Source organism: Pelophylax lessonae, assembly GCF_965119305.1.
Source record: "Pelophylax lessonae genome assembly, chromosome: 3".
NCBI lineage: Eukaryota > Metazoa > Chordata > Amphibia > Anura > Ranidae > Pelophylax > Pelophylax lessonae.
The window spans coordinates 324,254,400-324,281,511 of NC_138770.1; the positions used below are offsets into that span (position 1 = coordinate 324,254,400).

At 43.2% G+C, this 27,112-nt stretch overlaps 1 protein-coding gene across 1 annotated transcript in view; it reads right to left on the reverse strand.

Moving 5' to 3' along the window:
- CSMD1 (CUB and Sushi multiple domains 1) overlaps nt 1-27,112 on the reverse strand; it is a 2,644,830-nt gene that overhangs the window by 866,205 nt on the left and 1,751,513 nt on the right. The gene's annotated exons all lie outside the window — the stretch shown is intronic.

Here is a 27,112-nt window from a genome sequence, read left to right on the forward strand (position 1 = left end):
CCCAGGTCCCCATACACTTTGTATGGCAATAACTTGCATATAAGCCTTTAAAATAAGGACGTTTGATTTTTCATGATCGTGTCCCATAGACTTTAATAGAGTTTACATTTTCACTAGAACTTTTTCCCTGTTGTTCTGGTGCAAACCGAACAGGGGGGTGTTCGGCCCATCACTACTATAGAGTCACATCCAACATCTTAACTGACAGACATTTCTATTTGTATCTCTGTTTTAGATCTTAAAACTGAATAAAGCTGCACAACTAAACAAAACAGACATAGCTTGTCAAAAAGCAACATTATACTAACAATTCACCAGCCTTAAGATACAGTGCTTAACCCATAAAAACATAATGACATCCACAAGAAAACACAGAATAGTAATATAAACAAGAAAACATAGTTGCCAAGAGTATGATATATCAAACAATATGCTAAAAAAAAAAAAATATCAAGAAAAGTGCTTAGAGGGATTAGCTTAATTTTCCAATTTGACTCTTGGCCTTCTATTTTTTTTATCTGTGTCTCCACCAGGGCATGTCTGACATCATCATGTTTTTGTCCATGCACAATAGTTATTGATCTCCATAACGCCATCTTGTTTATTGCAAGTTTACCTGTTGTTTGTGCACATGAATTTATTAGTGCACTTACTAATAAATTGGGAATATTTTAACTGGGATTACACTATGTGCTTCCTTTCTGATTATATAATCCATACTGTATGTGGTGTGGTGGCCAGAGAGGCTGGACCAGAACGTGTTCATGTGGGTTCCAACAAGCATCCAGGACTCAGGAGGCCTCTGTGCACCATTTAATATACCCAAGAAATCTTCCATGTGAATCTTGTCAGCTGTACACATAATTCTTGGAATCCATTGGAGCCGTCATAAAGTGGTTGTATAGTAACCACTTCGGCTCTCACACCGGTTCACTCCTTATAGACCAGAGCAATTTTAAAATTTCTGCCGAGCCTTTTTATTCAGTTGTAATTTTGTTATTACCTAAAGGAGTTGTAAAGGCAGAAGGTTTTTTATCCTAATGCATTCTATGCATTAAGATAAAAAACCCTTCTGTGTGCTGCAGCCTCCCTCAGCCCCCCTAATACTTACCTGAGGTCACTCTCTGCCCAGCAGAGTTGTATAAATTACTCAAAACCCATACTTGAGTAAAAGTACAAGTGCTCGATAAAAAAGTGACTTGAGTAGAAGTGGAAGTGCTCGATAAAAAAGTGACTTGAGTAGAAGTACTAAAGTATTCAACATTTTTTGTACTTAAGTATTGCAAGTAGTTTTTTAAAAAATTTTGCTACTCAAGTACTGAAAGTAAAAGTACCAGTAGTTTTGAAAAAAAAATTGCTACTCAAGTACTGAAAGTAAAAGTACAAGTACTGTGTTATGTAGTTATTAAAGAAAGAAGTCAAAAGTTTGAACATCATATTGGTTTTTATTATTTCAAATGCAGCTTTTATTTATACATACAGTAGCTTTTATTTTCGTATGCGCTGATAATACACATGTTTCGAGCTTCATGAAACCTGCCATCTACTGTTCTGGCAGTGGTAATTTTTGTAATTATGAGTAACTATGCAGCACAAAAAAAAATATTGGTGTAGAAGTATTGAAATCATTGAAAAAATGTAGTTAAGTAAAAGTGGAAGTAGGAGAAAAAAATTCTACTCTAGGAAAGTACAGATACCGCCTTTTGGTACTTAAGTACAGTAGTGAAGTAGTTCTACTTAGTTGTTATACATCTCTGCTGCCCAGGGATGTCCACAAGTGCCTCAGCCATCTTAGATTCTCCCTCCTAATTGGCTGAGACACAGCAGTGGTGCCACTGACTGCCGCTGCTGTCAATTAAAGTCAGCTAGCCAATCAGGGAAGAGCTAGGGCAAGGCCAGATTGCAGCTCCGTGTCTGAAAGGACAAAGGGAACTGTGACTAGATTTGGGTGCCTCGATAGCAAGCTTCTTGCTGTGGGGGCACTGAGCAAGAGGGAGGGACCAGGAGCACAGAACAGGGACCTGAGAAGAGGATCTGGGCTGCTCTGTGCAAAACCACTGCAACAAAGCAGGTAAGTATAACATGTTTGTCATTTTTATAGGAAAAAAAACAAGACTTTACAATCACTTTAAGATAACAATGTAATACATATATTAGGACAAACAAGGCTTTATTTTTGTGAATATTGTCCGGCTGCAACAATGATTTTTTTTTTTTGCAACTCTTAGACAATTAAGCATAATAAAACAAAATAAAAGGCGCTTTTTTTGAGCAGTGTTAGTTTAAAAATAAATAGTGTTACTGCACATGAAAAGTGTGCATTTTATTATGTAATTTGTCCTGTTTAAAACAGCACTAAAATTATGATTTTAGTACAAAGCATTGCAAAGTATTCACCCCCTTGATCTGCAGATGAATAAACATAAAGATACAAAATTAAAACAATGTTTTATTGTAACTTTCTGTATTTGTGTCTGAGCAATGTTTTTTACAGCTTCTGTTGCCAGGACCTTCTCTGTGTACTCGGCAATGCAACAGTGATTAATCAGAGCTGAAGTGTACTGTGGCAGGGGGGATCCTGGAAGCCAGGAAGAAGTACTGTACTAGTAGACATGCCCTGTGTACAATGATGACATTTTTTTGGACGTCTCTAGCATGCCCAGAGTCTGCAACTGCGTAACAAATGCAAATTTGACCTCCACTGGGATAATATCATGGGCTAAGCAGTTTTGCTGTCTGTCCTCGTGGTGGTAACTGAATTGGTTCACTAGTGTTTTGGTAAGAGAGAAGCTGGATCCACTCAGCACCTTGCCAGGGTCCACTGCAGTTTGTTTCCTTTAGGCTCAAAGCAGATATCTCTGATAGCCAGAATCTTGAAGGGGAAGATCCTTGCATTACTCCAAATCTCTAGGCCCAAAGTTTAGGAACATGACAGATGTTACACTAATATCTTCACGGGGGAAAAGTTCAGGTTCCCTAAGTTTTTATTGAGTTTTAAAAGCAAAGAGTATAATGATAACACTGCAAACAAAGTGGCGGACGCAGCCACCTCAAATGTCAGTAACAGTTTGACATAAGAAAAACTTTATAATAGAAAGCAAGTAACATAAAATTATGAGTAGTATAATAGGGCAGAATCTTTAGGAACCATCACGATCAGCCCCTTGTCGGCCTAATGTTTGTAGTGGTCAAAAGTTACTGGAGTCGAAGGGATCGGAGATCTGTAAGCCAGTAGTGTCAATGTTTGAAGAATTTATGCAGGGTTAAATGGTTCTTGGAATTCCATCATGCAGAGATCGTTTAAGGGTTGAACTGACAGCTTGTAATGTTGGGGGATTTGGGTTCTTCCATGCATGAGTTAAGGAAAAGCGAGCTGATATAGTGCTTCACATTTTTTTAAAAACACTTTTAGCATCTCTCCCTAAAGAAGGCTTGGTATGAACAGCATGGGGTCCCTCGGAATCCATTTCAGACCCTTATTGGAAAATGCAGCCTGGATAGCCAAAAAAATAGGGTAAACAATCATGGAGCCCCCTCTCCTGAACAGGCCACATGCACTCAACAAGGGAAGGGTACTCCCTTCCCTGTAGTTTACATTTCGCTCCAGGGTTGGGAAATATAGAGCTGTATTGTGCTTTTATTATTCCTTTTGGGTTTAGTAGTACCCCTTATAACATCTCAGACTTATTAGGTTTGGCCTGGTATCCCCATGGGAGATTTTGATATTGCCTTTCATCTTGCAGTTTTGTGCTTCCTATTCAAAATAAATGTCTGTTCTTTTTTTGCCTATTATACTTCAGTTTTTTCTGCCATTTAGTGATTTTGGTGTATGTATTCTTCAATGTCAAATTTACAGTCACATAAAAAAATAAGTACTGTACACTCCAAGGAAAATTGTTGACTTTTTCAACATATTGTACGTATATACATTGCGGTTTGCAAGTGGTTTATCAGAATTATGGCTGAAGATATCAGCCATAACCCTGGTACCATTCTTTGCAGCCAGTGGCTGGCTTTCTCATGAAATCATTCTGAGCAGCTCATGAGCCGCTGGAATGCTTTCTGGAGTGTCAGGTTGAAACATCCCCCTCTCCTGCCGCTCACTGGTGTTTTTTGGCCCTACAGTTTCTGACGGTTCGCCCAAGAAATGATCCAATGGTGCAGCCGGCTGCTCCTATATGCAATTAAGTAGATATTTTTAGATCTAATCTATGGCTTTGGAGGACTGGAGCAACATTATGACGTCACTCTGGTTCAGGATGGAAGTACATTTTTTTTTTATAAAGGAAAAAATCAAAGGTTTTTTTGATCTCTTGATTTTAAAGGTAAAGAAGAGATTTGGGATCTTTTTGACCGCAGATCTTTCCATAAAGAGGACCTGACATCTTTATTTCTATTACAAGGGATGTTTATATTCCATTTTATAACCATTTTATTCCCTAGGGTCTCTGATAAAAAAAAGTATAATATTTGGGGGTTCTAAGAAATTTTCTAGCAAAACATACTGATTTAAATTAGATCTTGAATCAAATAGTGACCAAGGATAAAGGTGATAGACTTGAACAAATTACACTTAAAATTTACAGAGTGTATTCATTTTCATAATCTAAATAAATAAAAATGCAGATTTGTCAAATGAAAAGAATAAGTACAACCATACATTTAAAGTCACTTAAAGAGGAAGTAAACTCAGCTATGAAAATCAAACTTTTACAATGTATTAAACATACATGCAATATAATTACATTACACATTAAATATTCACATCATAACTGTCTAGAAATACCTTTATTTTAAAGTTTATCTTTTTCCTCTTCCTTGGTGTCGGCAGCGCCATGTCTAGTCCTGTTTTATGCTCCCCCTGCTGCCGTCATTTCCGCCCTTACTGTAGTTGTAAGACTCTCTGTGTAACACGTGCTCTCTCAGTCTCTCACTGTCTTGGAATGCTTGGAATTTTCACTCACTCGCTCCCTCCTCCCCCCTCCCCTTGTGTAAACTGTCATGCTCACTCCCCCTGTGAGATGACAGGAAGCTGGAAAGAACGGCATAGCTAATCATGAGACTTAGCTGTGCCCTGACAGCACAGGGAGAGTTCAGAAACGGCATGCAGATGTGCCGTGGATTGGATAACACACTGGGCATGCGCAGATGACGTCAGAAAAAATTACAGGAAGGATTACAGGAAGAATAAACAAGTAACAAATCTTTTACAGGCATCTATCGACTGCTTTGTTTCTGCAGATTAGAATAAGCTGAAGTGAAAATTATGAGTTTACAACCTCTTTAAGATCCATTATATTATTCCAGATTAAGTGCTAGTGATAAGAACCTACAGTACTTAATCAGAATGCAGGTGGAACCTATCTAATTTAAATTCCATACATCTAGGGCGTGGTGTTCTCTTTGCTATTGACACGTGTGTTGCCATCATGCCTAAATCAACAAAGCTCTTTAAGGCCCTCAGAAAGAAATCTGTGGATGCTTATGAATCTCTCAAAGGATTTAAATATTGACAAATGATTTAATTTTAATCATTCCACTGTTAGGAATATAATCTACAAAATGCGTAGATTTAACCACTTCCCGCCCGCCCTATTACAAATTGACGGCGGGAATGTGGTTGAGTTATCCTGACCGGACGTCATATGATGGCGGCAGGATAACACCGCTCTGGGCGCCCCCCGGGGGCGCGCAGAGCTGCGATCGGTGATGCGAGGTGTCAGTCTGACACCCTGCATCTCCGATCTCGGTAAAGAGCCTCTGACGGAGGCTCTTTACCATGTGATCAGCCGTGTCCAATCACGGCTGGTCACATAGTAAAACAGGAACAGCCGTTGATCGGCTTTCCTTAGTTCGTGCCTGACAGGCACGAGTAAAGGAGCGCCGATCGGCGGCTCCCCTGACAGGGGGGGGTCAGCACTGGTAATCAGATCATTGATTACCAGTGCAGACCCTCGGGGGGGGATGCCACTAGATCCACCAGGGATGCCCACTATGACCCCAGGGATGCCCACTATGACCCCAGGGATGCCCACTATGGCCACCAGGGATGGCAATCAGGGCTCAGGGAGCCCCCCATTGCCCTCCCCATCAGTGATGCCCACCAGTGTCCTCCCTATCAGTGCTGCCCACAAGTGCCCATCATTGCCATCCTTTAGTGTCGCCCACCAGTGCCCATTATTGCCCACCAGTGCCGCCTATCAGTGCCCATTAGTGCCCATCAGTGCTGCCCGTCAGTGCCGATCAGTGCCGCCCATCAGTGCCCATTAGTGCCCACCAGTACTGCCTATCAGTGCCCATTAGTGCCCGTCAGTGCCACCTATCAGTGCCCGTCAGTGCCACCTATCCGTGCCCATCAATGCCGCCTATCAGTGCCCAGCAGTGCCGCCTATCAGTGCCCACCAATGCTGCATATCAGTGCTACCTATCAGTGCCACATATCAGTGCCTATCAGTGCCGCCTATCAGTGCCGCCTATCAGTGCCGCCTATCAGTGCCACCCCATCAGTGCCACCCCATCAGTGCCACCCCATCATTGCCTCCTCATCAGTGCCTGTCAGTGCAGTCTCATCAGTGCTCATCAGTGCAGGAAAAAACTTATTTATTTACAAAATTGTATAACATAAACAAAAAAACTTTTTTTTTTCAAACTTTTCTGTCTTTTTTTATTTGTTTAGCAAAAAGTAAAAATCGCACAGGTGATCAAATACCACCAAAAGAAAGCTCTATTTGTGGGGGGAAAATGATATAAATTTGGTGAAAGTACAGTGTTGCATTCAAAATGCAACAGCGCTAAAAGGGGAAAATTGGCCTGGGTGGGAAGGGAGGGAAGTGCCCTGTATTAAAGTGGTTAAAGAGCAAACAATAGGGTGCAGGATCAGTGTGTAAAACTATTTATTAGCCAAGATAAAAGGTACCAGACATCTTAAAAACCAATAGAATAGCATAAGGGTCAGAAGGGATGGAGCTTTTCAGCAGATTCTAAGTGAACAGAGCTAAGCTTTGACACCCAATTGTCTCCAAGAACCTCAGAAATTATTAATGGGTTGTTTAGATAATTCTTACAACAGTTGGGGTCAAAGTGAATATATCTAGACTCAGAAAAAGTTTGCTACAATTCAACCTACATGAGGGGTGTGTTAAGAAAAGGTCATTGCTGTCCAAACAGAGCATTAGAGTAAGAATACAGGTTGCCATCGAACATATAGGTAAAGTCCAAATGGGCAATTAGGCAGGGAGGACCTTGTAAAGAACTCTGGCACTATCCCCTATATGAAATAGGATAAGTCAAAATAAATGTCTCCAATAGGGATGATCAAACTTTTCAAAAGTTCGGTTCGACCAGAACACCTGAACTTCCCGAAAGTTCGGCCCGGATTTCAGAACCCCATTGAAATCAATGTGACCCGAACTTCGGTAATCAAAAAACACCATTTTGAAGCCCTAAAACCCAATAAATGCCCCTAAAAAGTGCCTAGGGTTCTGGGTCATGCCCCAGGGACTATTAATCACACAAAAAAAAGTTCTTAAAAATTTTCATTTTTGATAGAGAGCCAATTATTGAAAAAAAAAAGAGATTTCTTTGGATTTAGTGTCTGGGGGGTCTAAAAAGTGTACCTGTAAAGTTTCAGCTCTGTATCATGTCCAGAACCAGAAAAAAAGTTTGTTTGTATTAGAATTAATATGGAACAGGTTAGTAGCTTCGCTACTTTTACACCCAGCTTTTTGTTGCAGGCGTTTTTTGGGCTTTTTTGAGGACATGTTTGGAGTCAGGCATGACATCAGAACTTCTGTGTAGGGGTATATACACACACACACACACACATGTATGTATATATACACATACACATATATAGGTGTGAAAGTAGCAGAAACCTATGCTTGCGCTAATTAAATAATTAACAGGCATATGGCTTCTCTGCTATAACACCTATATATGTGTATGTGTATAAATACATATAAGTGTGTGTGTATATATACCCCTATACAGAAGTTCAGATGTTATGCCTGCCTCCAAAGACCCCCAAAAAAATGCCCAAAAAACGCCTGCTGCAAAAACACACCTGGGCGTTTTTGTAGCTGGCGTTTTTTTGGGCATTTTTTGGGCGTCTTTGGAGGGAGGCATAACATCAGAACTTCTGTGTAGGGGTATATATACACACACACATGTATGTATATATACACATACACATATATAGGTGTGAAAGTAGCAGAAACCTATGCTTGCGCTAATGAAATAATTAACAGGCATATGGCTTCTCTGCTATAACACCTATATATGTGTATGTGTATAAATACATATAAGTGTGTGTGTATATATACCCCTATACAGAAGTTCAGATGTTATGCCTGCCTCCAAAGACCCCAAAAAATGCCCAAAAAAACGCCTGCAACAACACACCTGGGCGTTTTTTTGGCGCAGGCATTTTTTTGGGAATTTTTTGGGCATCTTTGGAGGCAGGCATAACATCAGAACTTATGTGTAGGGGTATATATACACACACACACATGTATGTATATATACACATACACATAAATAGGTGTGAAAGTAGCAGAAACCTATGCTTGCGCTAATGAAATAATTAACAGGCATATGTCTCCGCTCCTATCACACCTATATGTGTGTATGTGTATAAATACATATAAGTGTGTGTGTGTATATACCCCTATACAGAAGTTCAGATGTTATGCCTGCCTCCAAAGACGCCCAAAAAATGCCCAAAAAAAACGCCTGTGCCAAAAAAAAAACGCCCAGGTGTGTTGTTGCAGGTGCTTTTTTGAGGAATTTTTTGGGGGTCTTTGTAGGCAGGCATAACATCTGAACTTCTGTATAGGGGTATATATACACACACACTTATATGTATTTATACACATACACATATATAGGTGTTACAGCAGAGAAGCCATATGCCTGTTAATTATTTCATTAGCGCAAGCATAGGTTTCTGCTACTTTCACACCTATATATGTGTATGTGTATATATACATACATGTGTGTGTGTATATACCCCTACACAGAAGTTCTGATGTTATGCCTGCCACCAAAGACGCCCAAAAAATGCCCAAAAAACGCTTGCCACAAAAACGCCCAGGTGTGTTTTGTCAGCAGGCATTTTTTTTGGGCATTTTTTGGGGGTCTTTGGAGGCAGGCATAACATCTGAACTTCTGTATAGGGGTATATACACACACACTTATAAATGGATTTTTGTAAAATCTTACCGTAAAATCCTTTTCTCTTAGCTCATTGACAGACGTAGTCCTCGGTGATACAGCACCTTCGGGTTATGTTGCCTCCACAGGAGTAGGACTAGACAGGAAATAAAATGCTCTGGCCACACCCTAGGGGCAGTCCCAGAGGGTATATCCTCTCTCTCTCTGCCTCAGCAAATCAGTTATGTCATAAAAGCAGTCTTTAGAGAATTTAACCCAACCCAACTCAAAAAAACAGAGGGGCGGGTACTACGTCTGTCAATGAGCTAAGAGAAAAGGATTTTACGGTAAGATTTTACAAAAATCCATTTTTCTCTATCACTCATTGACAGACGTAGTCCTCGGTGATACAGCACCTTCGGGAAGTCCCAGAGCAGTATCACAAATGAGGGGTGGGAAAATGGAAATCAAATCCAAATCTAGAAGGCCCAACCGGTGCCAACTAGAAGTTTACAATGCTCATCCTTAATGATGAGACTCAACAAAAAAATTTTCAAACAGAAAAAAACCCTCGAGGTAGACCACCGGTCTCCTCAAATTGCGGCCTGCAAAACCTTGCGGCCAAATGAGGCATCCGCCGATGCCATCACATCAATTTTATAAAATTTTGTAAAGGTATGTACCGACGACCAGGTGGCCGCTTTACATACCTGGACCACTGACGCCTGATGGCGAAAGGCCCAGGAAGTACCGAGCGCTCGAGTGAAGTGCGCCCTAACAGGGAACGGAGGATTCCGACCCTTAATAGAATAAGCCTGTACCACCGTCTGACTGATCCATGTAGATATGGTCGCGGCAGACACAGGTAACCCCCTTCAAGGGCTATCCGTGATCACAAAAAGTGAGTCCGTCTTACGAAAACCACTTTAGGAAGGAAGGATGGATTCGGAAGAAGAACCACCTTATCCCTATGAACCACCAGATCTGGGGAACGACAGGATAATGCGGCCAGTTCTGACACCCTGCGTAGAAAAGTAATGGCCACCAAGAAGGCCACCTTCTGGGAATGTAAGCAAGGGAATCTCCCTAATATCTTCAAAGAGAAGTTTCTGAAGAACCGACCACACTAAATTAAGATACCAGGCGGTAAGGGTGCGCGCACTGGCGGAGCCAGATGTCGCACCCCCTGGATGAAATTCCGCACCAAGGAATGATTAGCCAAAGGTTTCTTGAAAGAAGATTGCTAACGCCGAAAACCTGACCCTTGATCGTGCTCAAGGATAGTTTCTGCTCAACCCCTTGTTGCAGACAGACCAAAATTCGGGTCACCGAATAGGTCTGTGGGGGAAATCCAATAGATTCACACCATGCAATATAAGACTTCCATGTGCTGGAAGTTGCTTTCCTTGCTTTAACTGGAGGTAGGAATAACTGAAGCTGACACTCCCTTGTCCTTCAGTACCTGGGTCTCAATGGCCAGGCCATTAAGCCAGCGACTGTAAAGCAAGATGGAAGATCGGTCCCTGAGACCGCAAATCCTCCCTGAGAGGAAGTCTCCAAGGAGCATCCGCGACTAGCCTCGCCAAGTCGGCGTACCAGGCTTGACGAGGTCAATCCAGAATTTCCAGAATAACTGGAATTCCCTCCACCTCTATCCTGCGAAGAAGTTCCCGCAGCAACTTGAGAGGATGGAAGGCATGCCGTAGCTGATACTGCCCCCACGGGGCGATCAGCGTTTCTGCTGCGTCCGCTAGAGGATCGTGGCGCGAGCTACAAACCTCCGCACCTTCCTGTTAGGCCAAGGTGCCAACAGATCCACATCCGGGATGTCCCAATGAAGGGACAGCTAGGGAAAAAACCTCTGGATGAAGAGGCCATATGCGATTGGATCCGAATCGGGCTGCTCTAGAGCTGCTCGATCCAGTAAATCAGACAAAATCTGATCGCTCTCAGTTCCGATACCCTTATTGGTAATCTGGATACTATCGGAAGAAATGACTTCCCCTGGTTGAGCATCGGAGACTTCCTGGTCCGCTCGCTCAACCGGATCCGATTGTCCAGGGAATCGGAATTCTGATTCCATTAAAAAAGAATCTCCTTCAGGAGAATTCGGGTATGAGACTTGGTATACGGTACTGCCTCTAAGAAGGCCACCATCAGTCCCAGTCAATTGACGGACAGCAACATCCGAATCGTTGACTGAACCTTCTGGAGTTTCCCAGCAAGGAGAAACTCTCTTGCCCAGGATGTATCCAACCTTAGGCCCAGATAGTTCAGTCTCCTGGTGGGAACCAGGGATGATCTTTGGGAAAGCGAAAAAACGCTGATGTCCTGCGATGATGGGGATATAAAGATAGGCATCCTATATGTCTATGGACGCCAGGAAATCTCTTTTATGCAGGGAGGCCACCACTGTACGGATGGACTCTATTTCTTCCCAAGTCCAGATTTGGACGCACCTTGCCCTCTTTCCTGGGCATTGTGAATAGGTTCGAATAGAACCCCTGAAACCGTTCAATGTTAGAAGGGCAGAATCGCACCGGTGGAAGTGATCGAAACTCGATCCTGTGTCCTCCAGAAACCGGTGAAGACATCCCCCCCCCCCACCCCAGAGATGGGTAGGGGCGCATCAGGCTATATTCTTCAGGCTTGGCTGAGCCGGACTCTTTGTTTACCCGACCAGCGCCCTTTGAAACCCCTCTAAAGGGGCTTTGGAGGGTTTCGCCTTATCGCCCGCCCTCGCGGAACGAACAACTCTATATGAGCAGAAAAGGAAGGTCCTCGTTAGTTACGAGGTCTTTTTATCCTAACAGTCTGTGGCAAGACAGCAGGTGGTACCGTCTATCCTATAAAGAGGAATTCCTCAAACGGATAGCACCTAGCCATGCGTTTGGAAATAACAGGGGTTCGTTTCAAAACGACCCCATTTGGGTAAAGGAAAATCCTTCGCCCTTTTGGTAGGCTAACAAGTACCAAAAAGGAATCTCAGTCTCAGCTACCTCTGCCGGTGTAACCTCAAGACTAAAGGTTTCCCGGACGGACACAACTAGTGCATCCACCACTCTTGTGCTATGGCGGAGGCAGAAACGTGCTCCTCACTGCTAAGGAGATATTACCTGAGACAACAGCCCCCTAAGAGGGACCTGCAACTGCATTGACCAGTTCCGAATTCGTATCTGAAGTATCTGATAAACAATAGGGGTAGGCGGGGGTCGCTACTTGACCCCCGTCCCTGACAGGCCACCTCCACCCGGGATACCAAAGACTCCAAAATTGCCGATAATTCATTAAAAACAAGTGGGGTACTGGAGGGTCCTGCGGCCACCTTGAGGGGATCAGGTGGGGATACCTATGCGGCAGGGTCAATGATTATACAAGACACTTGCCAGCGACAAAAAATGACAAAGTAAAAAAAAAAAAAAAAAAAACTTTTTTTTTTTTTGTGTCCCCCAGTCGCAACAGCGCCCCTCAGTGTTACCTGCCTTTTTGGACCCCACAGAGAGAGAGACAGACCCCAAGGCTCATCCCTGATGCACAGAAGTTTTCATCAGCTTGCTCAGTGCTTGTCTTGCTACAGACAGGAAGTCTTTGGCCCTATTTCCTGGGTAAAAGAGGCGGCTCCGCCCCTTAACACGCCTGCTGGCTCCTCCCCCTGGCTCCATGAGGTGTTTGAGTCACCTCAAACATGGCCGCCCCCATGCTGGAGACACGAGGCTACACCAAAATGGCGGCCTCGTGCGATCTACCAGACAATGGCGGTGGCTTGCACAGAATAGCGGCATGTCTGCAGAAGGATCTCGGCCTCACAACCCTTCACCCTCATGGTGGTCAGCGTGGTCGGAGGTACCGGACCCTAGCGGGCCGTATGCGGTCCGCTGCTTAGCTGGAGGAATGATCTGGAATGCAGTATACATGTATAGACATCGCCCTGTGGCTACTGACAGGTAGGATACCTTATACTATCACAGTAAAGTTCTAGTACTGCCACTGACTACAATCATTTACACATCTTTACAATTAGATTGTCAGCTCCCAAACCAAGCCTCCTGGCTTCTTGTACACAAAAATCACACTCAATTAGGGGGATCTGTGACATGTTGTATAATAGAGGGGAACCCATCCTTACCATTACAGAGAGGGGCCCGCGTTCACCACAAGACCCGTCAGGGGGAAAGGGGGAACATACTACTCACCATACCGGAACCAGGCGGGCGCCAACTCCTGACAGTACCCCTCTCCACCGAGGTAGGAGGGCTGTCGACCAATACGGGCGCCGTGACTCATGGTCTTTGGCGTTTCAGTGAGACGTTTAACTCGCAGGGTCAGTCCCCGTCCAGTGGGACTATGTCGCGGCCGACCCAGCGCGGAGCTATGGCCTGCACGCGCTCGTAGGCTGAACTGGGGTGACCACTGGATCTCAACATCCAGCCCGTCGCCCAGTTCAGCTTTCTTGCTTGAAGATCTCACAGGAACACTGGAGAAAAAAAGCTGTCTTAAAAAATTCTTTTCTAAGAAAAAAATCCTGCTAGGACCGAAGATCCCAGCAAGGTATCTAGGACCTTACTCCTGACTAGACAGGAAAAAACTGATTTGCTGAGGCAGAGAGAGAGAGGATATACCCTCTGGGACTGCCCCTAGGGTGTGGCCAGAGCATTTTATTTCCTGTCTAGTCCTACTCCTGTGGAGGCAACATAACCCGAAGGTGCTGTATCACCGAGGACTACGTCTGTCAATGAGTGATAGAGAAATGTATTTATACACATACACACATATAGGTGTTATAGCAGAGAAGCCATATGCCTGTTAATTATTTAATTAGCGCAAGCATAGGTTTCTGCTACTTTCACACTTATATATGTGTATGTGTATATATACATACATGTGTGTGTGTGTGTATATATACCCCTACACAGAAGTTCAGATGTCATGCCTGACTCCAAACATGTCCTCAAAAAAGCCCTATAAACGCCTGCAACAAAAAGCAGGGTGACAGGGGTGAAGCCACCATCCTGTTCTGTAAGTGTTCTAAGAGAAACAATCTTTTCTCTATAGCGGTCACCCTGACATGGAAGGGTTTTGTCACCCTGCCATAGCAGTCAGAGTCAGTTAACCCTACACTACACTACGGTCACCCTGGCACTTAACACTTTCCCTACAGAAACTAGATTATTAAATCTAACTATAGTGGAAAATAGTACCCTAACTACACTAGATATCCCTTTCCTCACACTAATAATTGCTAAATGACACTTTGAAGCAGAAGTAACAGAACTGCTTCCACTCTCTTCCATGTCCCTGTATTACAATGCTAGAGATTTGGCGGGGCTATCTTATATACTGGGGGGCGTATTCACTAATGATTGGCCTCTGGACCCCCTATTCACTCCAATCACATTCCTAGAATTCTCCTGCCCCCTCAATTAGCTTTTACTGATGGTTCTGGTCCAAATACGGGCTTTTAAAGCCCAGTTCCTGTCCCATTGCATTTTGGTCGGTTCTGGTTGCCGAATTCCAAACTTTTTCAGCAAAAAGTTCGGAATTCGGCTGAATTTCGAACAGTCAATGTTAGGGTCGAACCGATGGTCGACCCGAACCGTTCGATCATCTCTAGTCTCCAAACTTCCCTATAGGAAGAGATTATGGGAAAAGGGTTTTCTAAGTGCCCGAAAGTAATATCTACATAGTACAAAATATAAAAAATCTCAAATTTTATTTATACAAAGTTTGAAACACATAAGTCCATAAAAACATGTACCAACACTTTAAATATATAGTATTTCAATTTTGTGCAACAATGCGTGGCATGATGTATATGGATTAACATGTTTCGCCCAGATGAGGGGCTTCTTTAGAATTGCTTATGAACAATACAAGCAATACATTCGTTTCACAAAGTACATAAACATATAAAAGCATAACATATACAGACCCAATCATATATATAAGCAAGAAGATACTATTGTATATCTAGTGAACCATGTCTGACAAAGAGAGAGCAGAAGAAAGGAAAGAGAAAATAAAGAAAATAGAATATTCTGGAGAAATATGGGAGATACTTTAGAGTCCACATATTGCGTAAATTAGAGTCAGAGAAAAAATGGAGAAGCATTCATATTAGATAAATAAATTAATTACCTCAAAATATGACCAGAGAGTGTCATCAATTCATCACGCATAACAGAGCAATAGCTAAAATGAAGATTTATGTCCAGAAACATATCAATGATCGTTAAAAGAGAAGAAGAGTTGCCAACACATGCAAGCCATCTGGCAGGGACACAAACTACCTAAAATCACATAAATTACCCTGAGGCGAGTCCACCTTCTTCTCATAGCATTAAACCATGTGTATCAACCAAAAAATTAGATCCACTTACCACATAAGCCTGACTTAAGACTGAAGTGAAAGAATTGGGGGGATTACAGAGATGTAGATAAGACCATCCAAATGGGAGACAGTGAAGGTGTGTTGTACAAAAGAGGTCTGGAAAGTTGGTTTCTCTTGGTTATTATATGGTCTAACTTTCTAGACCTCTTTTGTACAACACACCTCCACTGTCTCCCATTTGGATAGTCTTATCTACATTTCTATAATTCCATCAATTCTATCACTTCACTCTTAAGTCAGGCTTATGTGGTAAGTTGCCAGTGGCGGCCTGTGCATAGGGGGCGCCAGGGCGCCGCCCCCCCCCCCCCCTAAAAAAAGAAAAGAAAAAAAATAAAAAAAAAAAAAAAATTACAAAAAAATCGATAAAGTTTTCAAAAAAAAAAAATTGTGTTCGCCGGCCTATGTGGAGGCTGTGGGGGGGTGGGGTTTACGACCCAGAAGAGGCGCCGATTGGCTGCCTTCTGGGGCGTAACCTGGGCGCAGGGTACAGCGCTAGGAAACCCCCACTTTCGGAATGTCCTGGCTGTGATTGGTCCAGTCTCCAGCCTGGACCAATCATCATCCAGGACATCCGATGCTGACCCGTGACCCCGCTGACGTCGCGTACGTCAGTCACGAGTCAGTGCGGTGGACGGACGGGCACAGCAGAGCGGAGCGGACTCAGCGGAGACTCGGAGAGCAGACCGGACACCGGAATCGGCTTCAGAGAGACGGACGACCCGACCAGGCAGTCACCTCACCAGGCCGCAGCCGCGCAGCGTCTCCAGAGGAGTGGAGGTCATCTGGACTGGAAGAGAAGACTCGATCACCACCGGTAAGTGAGCTGTGGCGCTCTGCAATCATTGGGGTACAATGCTGGCACTCTGCAATCATTGGGGGACAATGCTGGCACTCTGCAATCATTGGGGGACAAAGCTGTGGCACTCTGCAATAATTGGGGGACAAAGCTGTGGCACTCTGCAATAATTGGGGGACAAAGCTGTGGCACTCTGCAATAATTGGGGTACAAAGCTGTGGCACTCTGCAATAATTGGGGTACAATGCTGTGGCACTCTGCAATCATTGGGGGACAATGCTGGCACTCTGCAATCATTGGGGGACAATGCTGGCACTCTGCAATCATTGGGGGACAATGCTGGCACTCTGCAATAATTGGGGGACAATGCTGTGGCGCTCTGCAATAATTGGGGGACAATGCTGTGGCGCTCTGCAATAATTGGGGGACAATGCTGTGGGCACTCTGCAATCATTGGGGGACAATGCTGTGTGCGCTCTGCAATCATTGGGGTACGATGCTGTGGGCGCTCTGCAATAATTGGGGGACAATGCTGTGGCGCTCTGCAATCATTGGGGGACAATGCTGTGGCACTCTGCAATAATTGGGGGACAATGCTGTGGCGCTCTGCAATCATTGGGGGACAATGCTGTGGCGCTCTGCAATAATTGGGGACAATGCTGTGGGCGCTCTGCAATAATTGGGGGACAATGCTGTGGGCGCTCTGCAATAATTGGGGGACAATGCTGTGGCGCTCTGCAATCATTGGGGGACAATGCTGTGGCACTCTGCAATAATTGGGGGACAATGCTGGCACTCTGCAATCATTGGGGGACAAAGCTGTGGCGCTCTGCAATCATTGGGGGACAAAGCTGTGGCACTCTGCAATAATTGGGGGACAATGCTGGCACTCTGCAATCATTGGGGGACAAAGCTGTGGCGCTCTGCAATCATTGGGGTACAATGCTGTGGCGCTCTGCAATAATTGGGGGACAATGCTGTGGCGCTCTGCAATAATTGGGGGACAATGCTGTGGCGCTTTGCAATAACTAGGGGAACAATGCTGTGGGCACTTTGCAATCATTGGGGGACAATGCTGTGGCGCTCTGCAATAATTGGGGGACAATGCTGTGGCGCTCTGCAATAATTGGGGGACAATGCTGTGGGCACTCTGCAATCATTGGGGGACAATGCTGTGTGCACTCTGCAATCATTGGGGTACGATGCTGTGGGCGCTCTGCAATAATTGGGGGACAATGCTGTGGCGCTCTGCAATCATTGGGGGACAATGCTGTGGCACTCTGCAATAATTGGGGGACAATGCTGTGGCGCTCTGCAATCATTGGGGGACAATGCTGTGGCGCTCTGCAATAATTGGGGACAATGCTGTGGGCGCTCTGCAATAATTGGGGGACAATGCTGTGGGCGCTCTGCAATAATTGGGGGACAATGCTGTGGTGCTCTGCAATCATTGGGGGACAATGCTGTGGCACTCTGCAATAATTGGGGGACAATGCTGGCACTCTGCAATCATTGGGGGACAAAGCTGTGGCGCTCTGCAATCATTGGGGGACAAAGCTGTGGCACTCTGCAATAATTGGGGGACAATGCTGGCACTCTGCAATCATTGGGGGACAAAGCTGTGGCGCTCTGCAATCATTGGGGTACAATGCTGTGGCGCTCTGCAATAATTGGGGGACAATGCTGTGGCGCTCTGCAATAATTGGGGGACAATGCTGTGGCGCTTTGCAATAACTGGGGAACAATGCTGTGGGCACTTTGCAATCATTGGGGGACAATGCTGTGGCGCTCTGCAATAATTGGGGGACAATGTTGTGGCGCTCTGCAATCATTGGGGGACAATGCTGTGGCGCTCTGCAATCATTGGGGGACAATGCTGTGGCGCTCTGCAATAATTGGGGGACAATGCTGTGGCACTCTGCAATAAATGGGGGACAATGCTGTGGGCACTCTGCAATCATTGGGGGACAATGCTGTGGTGCTCTGCAATCATTGGGGTACAATGCTGTGGCGCTCTGCAATCATTGGGGGACAATGCTGTGGCGCTCTGCAATCATTGGGGGACAATGCTGTGGCACTCTGCAATCATTGGGGGACAATGCTGTGGCGCTCTGCAACCATTGGGGGACAATGCTGTGGTGCTCTGCAATCATTGGGGGACAATGCTGTGGCACTCTACAGTGATTGGGGTACAATGCTGTGGCGCACTCTGCAATCATTGGGGACAATGCTGTGGCGCTCTGCAGTGATTGGGGACAATGCTGTGGCGCTCTGCAGTGATTGGGAACAATGCTGTGGCGCTCTGCATTGATGGGGGCACGGAACAGTTGCATTGAAGGGGGCACGCACGCTGAACTCTGCATTGTGGGGGCACAGAACAGTGTTTATTGCATTGAAGGGGGCACAGCACATTGTTCATTGCATTGAAGGGGGCACAGCACAGTTGCATTGAAGGGGGCACAGCACAGTTGCATTGAAGGGGGCATGCACGCTGAATTCTGCATTGTGGGGGCACAGCACAGTGTTCATTGCATTGAAGGGGGCACAGCACAGTGTTTATTGCATTGAAGGGGGCACAGCACAGTGTTTATTGCATTGAAGGGGGCACAGCACAGTGTTTATTGCATTGAAGGGGGCACAGCACAGTGTTAATTGCATTGAAGGGGGCACAGCACAGTGTTTATTGCATTGAAGGGGGCACAGCACAGTGTTTATTGCATTGAAGGGGGCACAGCATAGTGTTTATTGCATTGAAGGGGGCATAGCACAGTGTTTATTGCATTGTGGGGGCACAGCACAGTGTTCATTGCATTGAAGGGGGCACAGCACAGTGTTTATTGCATTGAAGGGGCACAGCACAGTGTTTATTGCATTGAAGGGGGCATAGCACAGTGTTCATTGCATTGAAGGGGGCACAGCACAGTGTTTATTGCATTGAAGGGGGCACAGCACAGTGTTTATTGCATTGAAGGGGGCACAGCACAGTGTTTATTGCATTGAAGGGGGCACAGCACAGTGTTTATTGCATTGAAGGGGGCATGCACGCTGAACTCTGCATTGTTGGGGCACAGCACAGTGTTCATTGCATTGAAGGGGGCACAGAACAGTGTTTATTGCATTGAAGGGGGCACAGAACAGTGTTTATTGCATTGAAGGGGGCACAGCACAGTGTTTATTGCATTGAAGGGGGCACAGCACAGTGTTTATTGCATTGAAGGGGGCACAGCACAGTTGCATTGAAGGGGGCACACACGCTGAACTCTGCATTGTGGGGGCACAGCACAGTGTTTATTGCATTGAAGGGGGCACAGCACATTGTTCATTGCATTGAAGGGGGCACAGCACAGTTGCATTGAAGGGGGCACAGCACATTGTTCATTGCATTGAAGGGGGCACAGCACAGTTGCATTGAAGGGGGCATGCACGCTAACTCTGCATTGTGGGGGCACAGCACAGTGTTCATTGCATTGAAGGGGGCACAGCACAGTGTTTATTGCATTGAAGGGGGCACAGCACAGTGTTTATTGCATTGAAGGGGGCACAGCACATTGTTCATTGCATTGAAGGGGGCACAGCACATTGTTCATTGCATTGAAGGGGGCACAGCACAGTTGCATTGAAGGGGGCATGCACGCTGAACTCTGCATTGGGGGGGCACAGCACAGTGTTTATTGCATTGAAGGGGGCACAGCACAGTGTTTATTGCATTGAAGGGGGCACAGCACATTGTTCATTGCATTGAAGGGGGCACAGCACATTGTTCATTGCATTGAAGGGGGCACAGCACAGTTGCATTGAAGGGGGCATGCACGCTGAACTCTGCATTGGGGGGGCACAGCACAGTGTCAGGGCCTGGGCAATTTGCAGTCATCAAGTTAACTATACATTAGGTACTTGAAGAGATTTTGGGGCCATATCTGTCCAAAGGTTGAAGTTGAACCAGAAATCAGCCTTTTTACACAATACTGATCCAAAGCACACTGGCAAGTCGAATGAGAAATGCCTCTCTCCCCCCTCAAAAAAATAGGGTTATTGACTGCCCTAGTCAAAGTCCTGATTTTTTTTCTCATTGGAATTTTGTACAGGAGATTTTGAAATAGGCAGTGCACACAAGGAGATCCACAAAAATGGTTTGTATGGAGAAATGTTCTTGATGTCAGACTAATAAGCACTTAACATTCTTGATAACGAAGTGACTTCTACTACAGGGTGCAATATCAGCATGTGTTGTCAGGGGTTTACATAATTTTTCCACAGTACAACATTACATCTGTTGATGTTTTTGTAGGTACACTGTATTTCAAGTGTATCACCTTTATCTGTAGGCAGTTTTTAAAAAAAGATCTAATGTTTGCCTGTTCAAATGTGTTGACAAAGTAATCACTTTCCATGATGTGTATGTACTTTCTGTTTGTGTACCCATAATCTCAAAGGGCATCCTGAAAAACATCCCTTCGTTTTCCAGCAGCAATAGGCTGGAGAGGATGGCAGGGAAGCCGAAAGCACTGGGGAAGGGGGACAGGCAGGGGCCTGGGCAGCAAGGGGGGATCTGTGCTGCATGGGGTGATTAAGATGGCATACCCCATGTGGACACCTATAATCTAGCTGATGTATGTATCAACATATTTGAATCTATGTAATTGGTTATTTTCAAAATATTTTCTTTTTTTATTGATCAGCAACTAGGATTTGTAGTTAGGTTAATCTTAACCTAGAGGAACCATTTCTTTCTAATTAAGCAAGCTCTCTAAATGTAGTAGCTGAATTTATGTGCATAACTGATAGTAAACATGGAACATAAGCCTTGCTTAGCTAAGCAAAAATAAAAGAAGGATTATTAAATAACTTTTAGGAGTGTTGTTTCTTTGTTTACATTATTTAATTGTACTAAATGTCTGTGTCATGCCTGATATGTATAATAAATCCAGAGAAGTGAAATCTTTTCTTACCTGATTCATAGATGTATTTCAATAAAGAAATGCTATTCCACACACAAATAGAATCAGCATTGATATACAACAATCAAAGTAATTAACTCCCCACTGACACATGAAAACAACAGTTAAAGTATGTCATAGAAGCAAGTATGTCAGCACTGCTTACAGTACTTCTGCTCCTGACCTTCTCCAGACTCTTGAGCAGTTTGCAACAATTTCAGACTTGGTAGTAATCCCCAAAAATCATTGGTGCTTAATATTTATTTGTCATCCTCTGCACTTCATCATGTGCAAGCTGTCCAGCTGTTCTCCTGGTCAATGCATTCCATTTCATATCTGGGAGTTAAGGTGAAAGCTAACTCCACTGATTTATAGGCTTTAATTTATCCCCCCTATGTTGACTCATCTCACAAATCTATTAACTAAATGGTCCACTCTTCCACTTGCGTGGATGGGGAGGATCACTGTAATAAAAATAACATCTTAACTAAAACACTGTACTTTTTCTGGGTGCTATTCCTGTACTGACACATTTTCTTAGAATCTTGCAATAATGTACATCTACTTATGTCTGGGGTTTTTATTACAAAGCTCAGGGGCGGTCTCAGATTACCTAACTTCTTGTTAAAATGTTTTATAAAAGAAAGTACAGAGCAAGTATACAGGTGCAAGCGCAACTAGTACAAGTTTTCAACAAGAAAGGTACATTACGAGTGGAGCATGAAAATGTCCACGAAGGATCAAGTAACAAGTAGTATTTAGCATGGGAGGACAATTCCCAGTTTACCTAACTTCAATGAATATTACCATGCAACCTATCTGGGCCAACTACCAAAATATTATGCAAATCATTAAATTCCTCTATGGGTAACTTTGGAATCAGTAGAATGTGATCTTTGTCAGTGGCTAACTTAATATGGCTTAGTCCTTCTGTCCGCCCTGCTTTACCCAACCAATTCTGAGACAATGTCTCGTTCTTTGGGATAAGCCTAAATCCAAGTATGGTCTTCAATCGCCACACAGCCCTTTGTTATCCTCCCTACAAAATCAGACTTTCTACCTGGCCTGGACCGCACGCTCTTCTCTCCTGGCCTGGCCATCTGTTAAGTTATTTTGAGCATACACATTTATGTCATTCAAAATGTTTCCAACTCTCTGCAAGCCTTCAAGCTCCAAACTCTTTTGCTACCTTCAGATCAAGCATTTCTTCACTCCTTTCTTTGCAAACAGAATCCTCCCTTCCCCAAATATCATACTTTGAATGTATCTGTAAGCGTGATCAACACATAAGGGGTCTTAGCTCCACTCTGTATGCCCAATTATTGGTTCAACTGTCTTCTGCTCCCCTCTTATTTCACTAAATAGGAGAGAGATTTTGGAACCACAAAAGATGCAGGCAATTAGATGGACATTTGGAAAGCTATGCAGTCCTCCTTGTAAAACATTGTGGCTCTTGAAACTAACTACAAGGTTCCTCTGAGGTGGCACTTGGTCCCTGCCAGTATCTCAAAGTATATTCCTAATTACTTTCCACTTTGTTTTCACAGTTGAGATACTGATAGCAGACATGTGCCATTAGTTTCGGTCCGAATACAAATTTAGACTATTCTATCCAAATCTCCAAAAGAAATATTGATTAATTTTGTTGAAATTCATTAAAATTCATTTTGTTTATCCATGTTCTAATGAATTCCAAATTTTCTGAAAGATTTGAATTCTAATAGGTCGAAAAATGATCAACCAATCTAAATTCTGAGTGAAGAATAGCTGGTTGTTAGGCCGGCAGTAGAAAATTCTACAAAAAACAGCATGGGGTTCCCCCCCAATCCATACTAGGCCATTTAGGTCTGGTATTGGTTCTAAGGCAAACCCCATGGCAAAATTAAAAAAAAACTGGTGTGGGGCCCCAAAATCCATATAAGACCGCTATCTGAACATACAGCCTAGCATGCCAGTAAAGAAGGAGAGAAGCAAGCGCCCCCTCCCCTCCTGAACTATACCAGGCCACATGCCATGGGCTTCCTGGCTCACTGCTTAACAGCCAGGTTTTCTTCACACAGAATTCTAATTGGTCTATCATTTTTCTGACGAATTCAAATCCTTCAGAAAATTTGGAATTCATTTGAAAATTAATAAACAAAACAAAATTTAACGAAAATGAAACAAAACTAAACAAATTCCTGAAACAAAATGAAATTAGTAACATAACAAATCTATCCAAAATGAAACAAATGTTTCCATTCTGCACATGTCTAACTGATAGTACACATACATATATGGTGGGATTGCCCATTATCTCAGGCGTTTTGGACTAAGATCTTTAATATACTTTCCAGGTTATTTGATACTCCCATATCTTTAGATCCTTCTACAGCTCTTGCTAATATGAAACCTATAGACTTGACATATCGCCAACTTAAATTTTTTTTACAGGTTACCACCACTGCTAAACAAACCACTGCAAAAGCCTGGAAGTCTCCTAATCTCTGTGTAATAGAAATAAAAAATAATATCACACAGGCTATGATCATCAAGAAGGTGAAAAGGGTTCATCTGGAGGAGAGTGAATAAATATGAGAAATTATGAAGCCCTTGGGTAGCCCATTATCTGCCTCCCAATTTTTATGAATCACTATTACCCCCATAATGTCTTAAACTGCACACATCCCAAATGCATTATGCAGATTTACATAACTATGCTATTCCCTGGAGACCCTCTCAATGCCCTCTGCTTACCCTTCCCTTCCCTACTCTTCCTTCCCATACCCACCCCCCTTACTCCTCCATCTCCTTCCCTTACTTTCCGCTCTCTCTTTTCTCTTCTATAATTCCTACTGTCCTTCTAGCAGTATTTTACTGTGGATTGAAAATGGTTAGGCGTTTGTAATCCTATGGTTTACAGACACCCTTACTCATTATCACAATCCTCATGCCTTAACATAGCTCTTAATTGTTAAAAACTAGGCACAAAGGTAATCAGCCATTGATTGAATATTGTTGTGTCCACTTTTATGCTCTTTTTTGGCTTTTGATACAATTTGAATACCTGAACTGTTATTTTATTGATGAATAAATCAAGCACACCTTTTGTGTTTCATGCCTCATGCCCTAAATATTGCTGCCATTTGTTGGGCAAATTAAAACACTGTATGTGAAACACTGCATTTGTTTTTGACTGTACCTGTTAACCTACTATTAATAAAAATGTTGACCAAGAAATGATTGGATGATGGAAGTCAGAAAGATTCACCTCATTCACTAAGCATTCAATAAGCAAAGGGAACATTTCCTTGCAAAAAGGATATTCACTTTAAGTAAACGCCCTATCCTCCTTTAGTGAATCAACTATATAGTCATTGAAACACAGAGATCCACTGTTAGGAAGCAAGTTCAACCAAAATCATAGGCTAAACAGTTAGCAAAACTAGTATGAAAAAAGTTTTTTCTTATATACTATTTTATTTATTTTTAGTTTAATAATTTACTAATACTATCACAATCAACTGTACCTACATTTATTTCTATTCATCTCTTCTATACTAATTTTTATTATAGTTACCATGTCCATTGATGTGCATTGTTTTAGCCCTGATTATAGGGGATTGTTTGGCCCCTGAAATATGTTGGTTATCTTTTATCTTCCTGTGATCTGAATTTTTATCAGCAATAAAATGCATAAACGGAATTATTTTTGTTCAAGTCATGGTAGCATGCAATTTATTGATTTCGTTCATTCATTCCTTCATTGTACGTACACATAAGGCTGCAATTCTAATCAAACTTGCACCAAGTAGTTGTGAAAATATGCCAGAGTAATGGCTTGAAATTTTTACTGGCTGCCATTCAAATCAAACTTGCATCATATAGTTGTGAAAATATGTCACAGTAATGGCTTTAAAAATTGGTTGCAGAATGTCATTATCAATTTTATCAACCTCCTCAATGTTTACTTGCAATGGAATCACCTAACAAAGTTGACTTATCGCAATCATAATATGACCATCAATAATTATAGCTTGAAAATATTGCAGATTGATTCACCACATTCAGAAATGTAAAATGAATCATTATATTTTGGCAATTAAAATGCAAGTGAAAGGCTGATTAAATAGGCCATGGATATTGTCAAACAAAATTAAACTACAAGTGTCTCTGAAGTTCATCTTTGGCTTCCTGAAAACTATAACCCAACAACTGAAAGAGATTGTAAAGTTTTTTTCTTTTATTTTAGATAACTCTTGCTCTATGCAGTTGATTTTGCATAGAGCAGCCCAGATCCTCCTCTTCTTGGATTCCTCTTTGGCTATCCTGGCCCCTCCCTCCTGTTGAGTGCCCTCACAGCAAGCAGCTTGCTATGGGGGCACCTGAGCCAAGTCAAGTTCCCTGTGACCCGATCCCATCCCCTCTGTCTCCTGATTAGCTACATTATTTTGATTTACAGCAGCTGGAGCCAATTGCACCTTGTTGCTGTCTCAACCAATGAGGAGGGGAGTCTCAGGCAGTTTAGACACTCCTGCAACATTGCTGGATAAAGGCAAGTAAAAGGGGGGCTGAAGGGGGCTTGAAGGGGGCTACTGCACACAGAAGGTTTTAATGCATAGAATGCATTAGGATTAAAAAACCTTCTGCCTTTATAATTCCTTGGACATTGATTGTAACTCATACAACACATATAATCGTTTGAACACAGTAGCCTGTGGTTTTGGTCCCTGAGGCTGACCATTGAAAAATAACATAGCTCGATAGCTCATGGTACAGAACTAATACAGACTGTCAGTGCACATAAATATAAAAAAAAATGTTTATCCACATCTACATTTTAAATTTATTCAAAAAGCATCCAAATAAAAAGAACTTTAAAGTAACTGGGTATTAAGAGAAATACAAGGTGTGTCTAAAAAGTTTGTTAAATGGTATCAGAAAACAAACAAAACCGAATATACAAACAAATTACCATTATTGGCCTTCAAGATAATAGCCATTATCCACAACACACTTTTTGCAGCATTCATAAAGCTTCTGGATACTGTCAGCAAAAGCCTCTTTAGGAATCAATCGCAGAACCATTATCACACATTCTTTGATTGCCGCCATGTCCTTCAGGCAGTGAAACAGAAAGAAGTTTGCAGATGCCAAATCAGGGGAGTACGGTGGATGATCTAGATCAGGAACGGCGAGCTGAGCCAAGAATTCGTGCACACAGATTACACCAGGTCTCATCTCCTGTGATGATGGATTCTGGTCACACATGGTAATAAAATCCCAGAACGTTTCCATATATTTTGCTCTCTGTTCATTTGTCAGCATAAACAAAAACCGGGAGAAGATCCTTGCATACAATATTGTGCATAGTGTTCTTGCTAATGCCCAATTCCTCAGGCAATTCCTCCGCCATCAATCATAGAGTCAGTCATTGATCTTGTGCCAGCATTTTTCACACTCACTCAATTATATATGGGGTTCTGCTTGTTAACGGCTGATCCAAACGTGGCTCATCCGATTCCTCAATCATTTCCTTCCCATCGCAAAATTGTTTGAACCAGTCGTAAACATATGTTCTGCTCACAGCTTCTGTCTCTTACACTTGCATGGTCATGTGTATTACATGCTAGGTGACGCTTCTCTGTGTGTTTCTGGTGCACCTAGCCCATGTTGTCTTTGAGATATTTGACCATTTGCCAAACTTTTTAGAGGCACCTTGTATGTAGGCTGTCATTGCTGACCCTTCTATCTGAAACTACTAGTTGTCTAGTGGTCATTCTGATCAAATGCCTAATTTCCAAGTTACTGACCTTCCTTAAGTATATAGATCAAGGTTTGTGATCTACACTAACTTCACTG